Source organism: Coffea arabica, chromosome 6c (genome assembly GCF_036785885.1).
Source record: "Coffea arabica cultivar ET-39 chromosome 6c, Coffea Arabica ET-39 HiFi, whole genome shotgun sequence".
In the NCBI taxonomy this organism is placed as follows: Eukaryota; Viridiplantae; Streptophyta; class Magnoliopsida; order Gentianales; family Rubiaceae; genus Coffea; species Coffea arabica.
In genome coordinates this window covers 46666860-46678331 of record NC_092320.1, presented here as the reverse complement: position 1 = coordinate 46678331, position 11472 = coordinate 46666860, and the positions used below count along the sequence as shown (strand labels likewise).

Sequence of the window (11472 nt, the reverse complement as noted above, 5' to 3'; positions counted from 1 at the left end):
TTTTTGTTAAGGCCTAAGCTAATGCCATTTCTTAATTTCTGGTTTGCTATAATGCTTATATATGCATATGAAACCTTATTGGGGTTGTGGTTGGCATGGCTTTATGACTCGTTATCGAGTCTCATTGTACTTGCTTACATGTTTTAAGACTTACTCTAATTCCGGTCATTTCCTAGCTAACTTTTGTACTTGTACTATTTTGAGCCTAGTGAACGGCTTTTGGTAAATGAGATGAATTTTGTGTGAGATGTTGGGACTGATTTGAGGAAATAATGAAGCTTTAATGGCTGGAAAAGTAAGAATTTTAGGGGAGGTGCTGCCCGATTTTCTAGGCCGTTTGGTTCCGTCAAGTTGAATTTGCCTTTTGGTGGAAATGAAAGGCTTTTGGGTTGTTTGCGCCTAAGTCTTCATGTTACCTTTTCGTTTCCAAGAAAATCATGTTTTGTACCCCTGCATTAGTATTATTTTGGCAAGGCATACGACTAGTAGTCGAGCCTCATGTGCATTGTGTTTACTCGATTATGGATGTGAAACCTTCAATTGGTTTTATTTTGGTTATTTTAGGGTTTCTTGGCGATTAAGGCCAATCTGAAGTAAAAACTTTTGAAGTTGAGCCGGTGAGTGTACCACTCCCCTTCATTGCTGTTTAACTTGATTTTTGCTCTGCAATCTGTTTATTTGTTCGAGACGAGGGTGTACTTTATCACACTCGTTCTCTAGTCTGATCATATGCCAATTTACTATGCAAAATTTGAATCTGTTATCTATGTCTGCATCTGTTCGGATTTCTATGACCTATGAGCTCAATCCTGTGGCTAAGTTATTCGAGTCGGGCCGGCAAGGGCCTGGACGATTAGATAACGAACCACGGTAGTCTGTTCGGGGATTTTGGGTATTGAGACCCTTGATTCCGGGTATACTCGAGTATTACCATTTTGTTCGTTTGAGGTGAGCGCGCCCGGTAAAGGGGTGTTTGGTGGACGGAATTCGGTGATAAGAGGGGTCTACGGACGCGTTGGTTCTATATACGTTGACGGAGAGTCAACCGGTTTGGATCAAGTACTGCGCTGGAAATTTGGCTCCTGAGAGCCACCCGTATCCTTCTGATTCGAATCATTGGTTCCTTTGCTTTACATCTGACATGTGTGTCTGATTTGTTAAATGTGAAATGCCATGATTTTAATGCTATCTGTTTGGTACCTCATTGAGCGCAAGCTCACCCCTTTCTGTTCCTTTTGTTTTCCTTATAGGAAAATTTTGCCCTTTTGGTCTGGATTTGGCAAATGGCTGCCAAATTGAGCTAGTTGAACATATCTTTTGTATAGCTCATGTATTAAAACCCTAAGTGTACTTTTGGGGCGTTTTCTCTTTTGATTTGGCAAACCGTGTATATGTATTAACTTTTGAAAACTTTTGAATGTCCTTTTGGATTGTAATCGCTAAAGTTCAGATGTGAATGTTTGCGTGCTCTTTCGGTTGGGTTTTGACGGGTCGGTTACTATTCATGACCGACTCCGGATTTCATTTTTTTTTATTTTGGGTTATTTTACCATTTTGATCTGTTTATGCTCGTTTGTAAGTTTCGGATTGCTATAGATAGTTCTAGTCTGCCTCGTTAGTCCTGGCGAGAGCTGGGCAGGCAGTCCGCTAACCCCTTTGGTTCGCCTTAGGGGAAAGTGGAGCTGTTACAGAATATGTTACTATCGCTTTCCATTGTACATGTTTCTTGAATTATTGATACTCCATATTTAACGTTTTTGTAAATGTTGTAATTGTTTCTGGACTTATCATTTGATTTATGACATCGTTAAAATGAAATATTGCTAAATCGATTTGATTACTGATTTTACTGGTTATTCACTGAGCTTTTAGCTCACCCCAAAACTATTTTATTCCCCTCCATAGGGCTCGTGGCGAAGGAAGGACTTGTAGTACTTGTTCACGTGACTGGATGGCGTATATCTTGTATAATTTGGATTTGGAATCATTTGATGTATAGTTGGGAATTAGTTTCCCCTGCATTTGTGACATGTAATTATTGGAGATTTCGATGTGTATTTGTGGACCATGTGATGTATATTTGAGGTTTATTCTTGTAATTCATTTGAGGACTTTAGTGATCGACTGAGTCCCGGCGAGAGCCGGGCAGGCGGCCCGCCGAACCCTCTGGTTCGCCTTAGGGGGAGGTGGGGCCGTCACAATTGGTATCAGAGCTTAGGCTTCAGATCTCTGTAGTGTATCCTAGGCTTGAAGTTTAGGATGCCGGACTGTGGGTTTGATTTGACTCTTGAGAGATTTGTGCGGGATGTCTTGACTTGATTGGTACAAGAGGGAATGTCGAGGACGACATTCTTTTAAGGAGGGGAGATTGTGATGCCCCGAAAAAAAATGAGTTTGAGAACCCGGAAATTTTCTAATTTTCTAGGGTTTATTTTTTTACTCGCCCGCCTTTTCTACATTTTCTTGATTAGAAAAATTCCCCAGATAAAGTTTATGAGCAAAGATAGTTTTAAAATGATTTTTCTACTATCGGTTAGTTTTTGAGATATTAAGAGCGTATTTTGAACGTGGGACCCGCAAGTGCGGTAAATGCATTATATTTTTTGACAACTTGTTGGAATTTTGTATTAGGTGATATTATTTTACAAGGTGTTAAGATATTTGTAGTGGAGAGACAAAAAGATAAGTTTTGAACTAAAAGGTGACAAGTGTCACCTTGTGATTTAATCTTGGACTTTGACCATTTGACTTTACCTTTACCTTTACCAAATAAATACAAAAAATTTGATCAAAATAAGCTTCATTTTGCAAGCTTCTTGGCCGAATGTTCTTGCTCAAGAAAGAAAGAAAAGCTCTCAATTTCTTCCTTCTATTTCTTGCTCAATCTTCAAATCCAACCAATAAAACTCCAAATCTTTCCATAAAATCTCTTTGCTAAGTGGTCTTGAGGTGTTTTGTGAAGTTGTTTGGAAAGCTAAGGTGATTAATTGCTCTCTTTCTTGTATTGCTAAGGTGAGTTGTGAAGGACCCCTCTCCTTCCTCTAATGATGTTCAAATCATGTTTGGTGGTTGTATAAGATGCAAATTTATGGATTAAATCTTGATTTTGGTTGAATTGGTGAAGTTTTATAATTATTGGGGATTTTTCTGTTGTCATATGAACATGCTTGTGTGGCTGTATATGATGATTGGAAATGATGTTTAAGGACTCTATGAGGTTGAAAAAGTGATTAATTGCAATCAATTTCTGTTTTGGAAGAAATTTCAGAAAATCAGGGTTTTGTGATGAACATTCTGTCCGAATTTTTAGGTCCTAGATAGATGCCGAATTGGCCTTTGCTTACATGAAAGTTGTAGGTAATGACATTTTAGAGGTGCCTACAAAATTTCAGGTCAATCGGAATAGTGTGGAATGAGAAAAGTCGAAATTACTATTGCTGTTCTGGTTTTACCCGAAATTGAGAAGTGCGTCTGTAATTGGTTGTTTTGGCTGGAATTGCTTCCGAATTAGTTGTTGAGGCCTTCTTATGAAATTTATCCCTGTTTCTTAGCTTTCAGCTGGTTTGGGAATTGCTGGATTTGGACTTGGATAGCCTGATTTATGATGTTTCCGCTAGAATGCGTTTTGTGAATCTGTTTTTGTGATTCTGGTATGGTATCTTGCATTTTTGACCTGGTTACACTCGAAACTGGGTTGAGTGACCTTCTGCAATATTGTAACCCTATCTCTTAGTTTCGAAACGGTGTATCTTGCACCTTCATCCGACAATCGTAGCGCCTTTTGTACCATTACCGGAAAATGACGTCAAAACTATTTTTCTGGTTTTAAACTTAACTTTCATTTCCAGACTTTTTCCTAGCTTGACTTGTCTTTGTACTACTTGGAGCTTGCTGAATGGCTATTGGATGAACTTGTTGTTGTGTGTGTACCTTTGGGACTGGCTGAGGAAATAATGAAGCCACGATGGCTGGAAAAGTTAGCAAATTTAGGGGAAATGCTGTCCGAACTTTTAAAGGACTTGTTTGCATTGAGTTTGTGATCTAAGACTTGGATTTGAGTAAGGCAATGATATATGATAGATGGTTTCTGAGCCATGGAGGTGAGTGACCTCAAACTATTTCTGAAGTTATTTATGAACCGTTTCCTGCATTATTTACTTTTAAACTGTTTCCAAAAGTTAATTTTGAACTGTTTTCTTGCATTATTTACTCGATTGCATTAGTTCCTTGTTGGTTGTATCTTCTTGACTTCATGACTGGTATAATTGTTTGATAACGTGTTAAGTGCTTTCGATGATTGTTAAAACGAGTTTTCTAGGCGAGTGTGTACTTTATCGCACTCGACCTAAATAAATATGAAAATTTCAATGATTAATGATTAAATGCTAGTTGCGCATGATGTAAGCCTTTGGGCTGAACTGGCCACTACCCTTCGTTACCGATCGACTCGAGCCAGAAGCGGACTCGGTCGGGCGATATGGCGACCCTGGGTGAATTTGGTATACTCGAGTATTACCTTGTAGTCCGGCTACATCCGGATGGGTGGAGTCCGGCCAATGGTCGGATGGGTGGAGTCCGGTCAACGTCCGGAAAAGGGGATGAACGAACAAAAGGATGAATGAGGGATTCTACTTAAAAAAAATGTATTTTCAAACGATTGGAGGAATAAGGGGAAATGTCAGGGGAACGAACAAACAAACGAATAGCTCCATGTGAGCCCGTATCCTTTTAATGAATATGTTACTATCGCTTTCCATTGTACATGTTTTTTGAATTATTGATACTCCATATTTAACATTTTTGTAAATGTTGTAATTGTTTCTGGACTTATCATTTGATTTATGACATCATTAAAATGAAATATTGCTAAACCGATTTGATTACTGATTTTACTGGTTATTCACTGAGCTTTTAGCTCACCCCAAAACTATTTTATTCCCCTCCATAGGGCTCGTGGCCAACGAAGAACTTGTAGTACTTGTTCACGTGACTGGATGGCATATATCTTGTATAATTTGGATTTGGAATCATTTGATGTATAGTTGGGAATTAGTTTCCGCTGCATTTGAGACATGTAATTATTGGAGACTTGGATGTGTATTTGTGGACAATGTGATGTATATTTGAGGTTTATTCTTGTAATTCATTTGAGGACTTTAGTGATCGACTGAGTCCCGGCGAGAGCCGGGCAGGCGGCCCGCCGAACCCTCTGGTTCGCCTTAGGGGGAGGTGGGGCCGTCACAATTGGTATCAGAGCTTAGGCTTCAGATCTCTGTAGTGTATCCTAGGCTTGAAGTTTAGGATGCCGGACTGTGGGTTTGATTTGACTCTTGAGAGATTTGTGCGGGATGTCTTGACTTGATTGGTACAAGAGGGAATGTCGAGGACGACATTCTTTTAAGGAGGGGAGATTGTGATGCCCCGAAAAAAAATGAGTTTGAGAACCCGGAAATTTTCTAATTTTCTAGGGTTTATTTTTTTACTCGCCCGCCTTTTCTACATTTTCTTGATTAGAAAAATTCCCCAGATAAAGTTTATGAGCAAAGATAGTTTTAAAATGATTTTTCTACTATCGGTTAGTTTTTGAGATATTAAGAGCGTATTTTGAACGTGGGACCCGCAAGTGCGGTAAATGCATTATATTTTTTGACAACTTGTTGGAATTTTGTATTAGGTGATATTATTTTACAAGGTGTTAAGATATTTGTAGTGGAGAGACAAAAAGATAAGTTTTGAACTAAAAGGTGACAAGTGTCACCTTGTGATTTAATCTTGGACTTTGACCATTTGACTTTACCTTTACCTTTACCAAATAAATACAAAAAATTTGATCAAAATAAGCTTCATTTTGCAAGCTTCTTGGCCGAATGTTCTTGCTCAAGAAAGAAAGAAAAGCTCTCAATTTCTTCCTTCTATTTCTTGCTCAATCTTCAAATCCAACCAATAAAACTCCAAATCTTTCCATAAAATCTCTTTGCTAAGTGGTCTTGAGGTGTTTTGTGAAGTTGTTTGGAAAGCTAAGGTGATTAATTGCTCTCTTTCTTGTATTGCTAAGGTGAGTTGTGAAGGACCCCTCTCCTTCCTCTAATGATGTTCAAATCATGTTTGGTGGTTGTATAAGATGCAAATTTATGGATTAAATCTTGATTTTGGTTGAATTGGTGAAGTTTTATAATTATTGGGGATTTTTCTGTTGTCATATGAACATGCTTGTGTGGCTGTATATGATGATTGGAAATGATGTTTAAGGACTCTATGAGGTGGAAAAAGTGATTAATTGCAATCAATTTCTGTTTTGGAAGAAATTTCAGAAAATCAGGGTTTTGTGATGAACATTCTGTCCGAATTTTTAGGTCCTAGATAGATGCCGAATTGGCCTTTGCTTACATGAAAGTTGTAGGTAATGACATTTTAGAGGTGCCTACAAAATTTCAGGTCAATCGGAATATTGTGGAATGAGAAAAGTCGAAATTACTATTGCTGTTCTGGTTTTACCCGAAATTGAGAAGTGCGTCTGTAATTGGTTGTTTTGACTGGAATTGCTTCCGAATTAGTTGTTGAGGCCTTCTGATGAAATTTATCCCTGTTTTTTAGCTTTCAGCTGGTTTTGGAATTGCTGGATTTGGACTTGGATAGCCTGATTTATGATGTTTCCGCTAGAATGCGTTTTGTGAATCTGTTTTTGTGATTCTGGTATGGTATCTTGCATTTTTTACCTGGTTACACTCAAAACTGGGTTGAGTGACCTTCTGCAATATTGTAACCCTATCTCTTAGTTTCGAAACGGTGTATCTTTCATCTTCATCCGACAATCGTAGCGCCTTTTGTAGCATTACCGGAAAATGACGTCAAAACTATTTTTCTGATTTTAAGGTTAACTTTCATTTCCAAACTTTTTCCTAGCTTGACTTGTCTTTGTACTACTTGGAGCTTGCTGAATGGCTATTGGATGAACTTGTTGTTGTGTGTGTACCTTTGGGACTGGCTGAGGAAATAATGAAGCCATGATGGCTGGAAAAGTTAGCAAATTTAGGGGAAGTGCTGTCCGAACTTTTAAAGGACTTGTTTGCATTGAGTTTGTGATCTAAGAATTGGATTTGAGCAAGGCAATGATATATGATAGATGGTTTCTGAGCCATGGAGGTGAGTGACCTCAAACTATTTCTGAAGTTATTTATGAACCGTTTCCTGCATTATTTACTTTTAACTGTTTCCAAAAGTTACTTTTGAACTGTTTTCTTGCATTATTTACTCGATTGTATATTATTTACTCGATTGCATTAGTTCCTTGTTGGTTGTATCTTCTTGACTTCATGACTGGTATAATTGTTTGATAACGTGTTAAGTGCTTTCGATGATTGTTAAAACGAGTTTTCTAGGCGAGTGTGTACTTTATCGCACTCGACCTAAATAAATATGAAAATTTCAATGATTAATGATTAAATGCTAGTTGCGCATGATGTAAGCCTTTGGGCTGAACTGGCCACTACCCTTCGTTACCGATCGACTCGAGCCAGAAGCGGACTCGGTCGGGCGATATGGTGACCCTGGGTGAATTTGGTATACTCGAGTATTACCTTGTAGTCCGGCTACGTCCGGATGGGTGGAGTCCGGCCAATGGTCGGGTGTAGTCCGGCCAATGGTCGGATGGGTGGAGTCCGGTCAAAGTCCGGAAAAGGGGATGAACGAACAAAAGGATGAATGAGGGATTCTACTTAAAAAAAAATGTATTTTCAAACGATTGGAGGAATAAGGGGAAATGTCAGGGGAACGAACAAACAAACGAATAGCTCCATGTGAGCCCGTATCCTTTTAATGAATATGTGAGAACCCGTAATTTTTCCAATTTCTAGGTTTTATTATATTTCTAGGTTTTCTTATTTTCAATGATTTGTTTTCTACACTTTCTGTATCCGGAAAATTTTCTAGATTATTTTTATGAGTAAATATAGCTTTTAGATGATTTTTTTAGTATCGAAGAGATTTTGAGAAATTAAGAGCGTATACCGGACGTGGGACCCACTAGTGTGAAAAGTTCGGAAGATTTCGGCCAACTAGATTAAGTTTTGGATACTGGAATTATTTTATCGGGTGTTAAGAGATAATTAGAGGAAGCTATTATGATTGATGTGAGAGAGAAAAAGAAGTGATAAGATTGCATTAATGGAGTGACAAGTGTCACACAACCATTGGTTGGACTTTGTTGGCAACTATTCACACTTTTGACTTTTGACCAAATTGAGTAAAAATCTTGCAAAATTGTTCAAAAATCACCATTTCTTCTCCTCATATGGCCGGCCCTCTCTCTCCAAAAGGAAGCAAGAAACTCTTCAAGTTTTAGCTCCAATCTTGCTCAAGGTGAACCATCCAACCATTTGATCTTGCAATTACTCCATAAAATCCCTTTAGTTAGTGATAGTGAGTGATTTGGTGAAGCTTTCTTGGAGAGCTAAGGTGTCCTCCTACTTCCTCTCTCTTGTTTTCTTGGTAAGTGATGCTCAAACTTCCTCCTACACCTAATGATGCTTAAGTTATGCTTAGTAGTGATTAAAGTGCTGAAATTTCTGGTTTTTATCTTGGTTTAAAGTGATTTGGTGAAGTTTTTCTATTTTTGAGGAATTTTCTGGTTTAATATGAATGTGATGTTGTGGTCATCTATGATGGTTGATGATGAGGGGGAATGACTCTAGTAGATGTGAATTAGTGATAATTACAACCAATTTTGGGTTTGGAATGAATTGTGAAAATATAGGGTTTCAAAACCCCTAATTCTGTCCGGCTTTGGATCATAGGGTTAGATGCCGAATTGGACTTTGCTCAAAACATGAAACTTGTAGGTATTGATGAGTTTGAAGTGGCTGAAAAATTTCAGGTCATTTGGACTAGTGTAGAGTGAGATATGTCGATTTTACTGTTGCTATTCTGGGTTGATCAGAATGCGAAAACTGCACTTGTAATCGGCCATTTTGACTGGAATTGGTTTGGATTTTGTTGTTGGTGTCTTCTGATTAAATGTAGCTGGATGTCTTAGCTAACATATGCCTTTGGAATTTCGGCATTTGGACTTGTATAGACTGAGTTGTGTTCATTACAGCATTGTGTGATTTGTAAACCTGCAATTACGGTTCAGGTTGTGGTATTCTGCATTTTTGACCTAGTTGTGCTAGGATTTGGACTGAGTGGCCTTCTACATTGTTGTAGCCCTGTCTTTTAGCTTCGAGATGGTGGGTCTTACACCCTCATCCGATAAGCGTAGCGCATTTTGTGTCATTACCGCAAAAGTATGACGAAAACTGTTTTTTTGTTAAGGCCTAAGCTAATGCCATTTCTTAATTTCTGGTTTGCTCTAATGCTTATATATGCATATGAAACCTTATTGGGGTTGTGGTTGGCATGGCTTTATGACTCGTTATCGAGTCTCATTGTACTTGCTTACATGTTTTAAGACTTACTCTAATTCCGGTCATTTCCTAGCTAACTTTTGTACTTGTACTATTTTGAGCCTAGTGAACGGCTTTTGGTAAATGAGATGAATTTTGTGTGAGATGTTGGGACTGATTTGAGGAAATAATGAAGCTTTAATGGCTGGAAAAGTAAGAATTTTAGGGGAGGTGCTGCCCGATTTTCTAGGCCGTTTGGTTCCGTCAAGTTGAATTTGCCTTTTGGTGGAAATGAAAGGCTTTTGGGTTGTTTGCGCCTAAGTCTTCATGTTACCTTTTCGTTTCCAAGAAAATCATGTTTTGTACCCCTGCATTAGTATTATTTTGGCAAGGCATACGACTAGTAGTCGAGCCTCATGTGCATTGTGTTTACTCGATTATGGATGTGAAACCTTCAATTGGTTTTATTTTGGTTATTTTAGGGTTTCTTGGCGATTAAGGCCAATCTGAAGTAAAAACTTTTGAAGTTGAGCCGGTGAGTGTACCACTCCCCTTCATTGCTGTTTAACTTGATTTTTGCTCTGCAATCTGTTTATTTGTTCGAGACGAGGGTGTACTTTATCACACTCGTTCTCTAGTCTGATCATATGCCAATTTACTATGCAAAATTTGAATCTGTTATCTATGTCTGCATCTGTTCGGATTTCTATGACCTATGAGCTCAATCCTGTGGCTAAGTTATTCGAGTCGGGCCGGCAAGGGCCTGGACGATTAGATAACGAACCACGGTAGTCTGTTCGGGGATTTTGGGTATTGAGACCCTTGATTCCGGGTATACTCGAGTATTACCATTTTGTTCGTTTGAGGTGAGCGCGCCCGGTAAAGGGGTGTTTGGTGGACGGAATTCGGTGATAAGAGGGGTCTACGGACGCGTTGGTTCTATATACGTTGACGGAGAGTCAACCGGTTTGGATCAAGTACTGCGCTGGAAATTTGGCTCCTGAGAGCCACCCGTATCCTTCTGATTCGAATCATTGGTTCCTTTGCTTTACATCTGACATGTGTGTCTGATTTGTTAAATGTGAAATGCCATGATTTTAATGCTATCTGTTTGGTACCTCATTGAGCGCAAGCTCACCCCTTTCTGTTCCTTTTGTTTTCCTTATAGGAAAATTTTGCCCTTTTGGTCTGGATTTGGCAAATGGCTGCCAAATTGAGCTAGTTGAACATATCTTTTGTATAGCTCATGTATTAAAACCCTAAGTGTACTTTTGGGGCGTTTTCTCTTTTGATTTGGCAAACCGTGTATATGTATTAACTTTTGAAAACTTTTGAATGTCCTTTTGGATTGTAATCGCTAAAGTTCAGATGTGAATGTTTGCGTGCTCTTTCGGTTGGGTTTTGACGGGTCGGTTACTATTCATGACCGACTCCGGATTTCATTTTTTTTTATTTTGGGTTATTTTACCATTTTGATCTGTTTATGCTCGTTTGTAAGTTTCGGATTGCTATAGATAGTTCTAGTCTGCCTCGTTAGTCCTGGCGAGAGCTGGGCAGGCAGTCCGCTAACCCCTTTGGTTCGCCTTAGGGGAAAGTGGAGCTGTTACAGAATATGTTACTATCGCTTTCCATTGTACATGTTTCTTGAATTATTGATACTCCATATTTAACGTTTTTGTAAATGTTGTAATTGTTTCTGGACTTATCATTTGATTTATGACATCGTTAAAATGAAATATTGCTAAATCGATTTGATTACTGATTTTACTGGTTATTCACTGAGCTTTTAGCTCACCCCAAAACTATTTTATTCCCCTCCATAGGGCTCGTGGCGAAGGAAGGACTTGTAGTACTTGTTCACGTGACTGGATGGCGTATATCTTGTATAATTTGGATTTGGAATCATTTGATGTATAGTTGGGAATTAGTTTCCCCTGCATTTGTGACATGTAATTATTGGAGATTTCGATGTGTATTTGTGGACCATGTGATGTATATTTGAGGTTTATTCTTGTAATTCATTTGAGGACTTTAGTGATCGACTGAGTCCCGGCGAGAGCCGGGCAGGCGGCCCGCCGAACCCTCTGGTTCG

The 11472-nt window shown here is 38.7% G+C and overlaps 2 long non-coding RNA genes across 2 annotated transcripts; both read left to right on the top strand.

The window, feature by feature from the left end:
• Positions 1-547: 547 nt before the first annotated feature.
• LOC140008122 (uncharacterized) lies at positions 548-1470 on the top strand. The gene is made up of 2 exons (XR_011815525.1): positions 548-617; positions 1251-1470. It is a non-coding gene; the product is annotated as an uncharacterized lncRNA (long non-coding RNA).
• Positions 1471-9845: 8375 nt separating this feature from the next.
• Positions 9846-10768, top strand: LOC140008120 (uncharacterized). Its single transcript, XR_011815523.1, has 2 exons — positions 9846-9915; positions 10549-10768. It is a non-coding gene; the product is annotated as an uncharacterized lncRNA (long non-coding RNA).
• Positions 10769-11472: the final 704 nt, after the last annotated feature.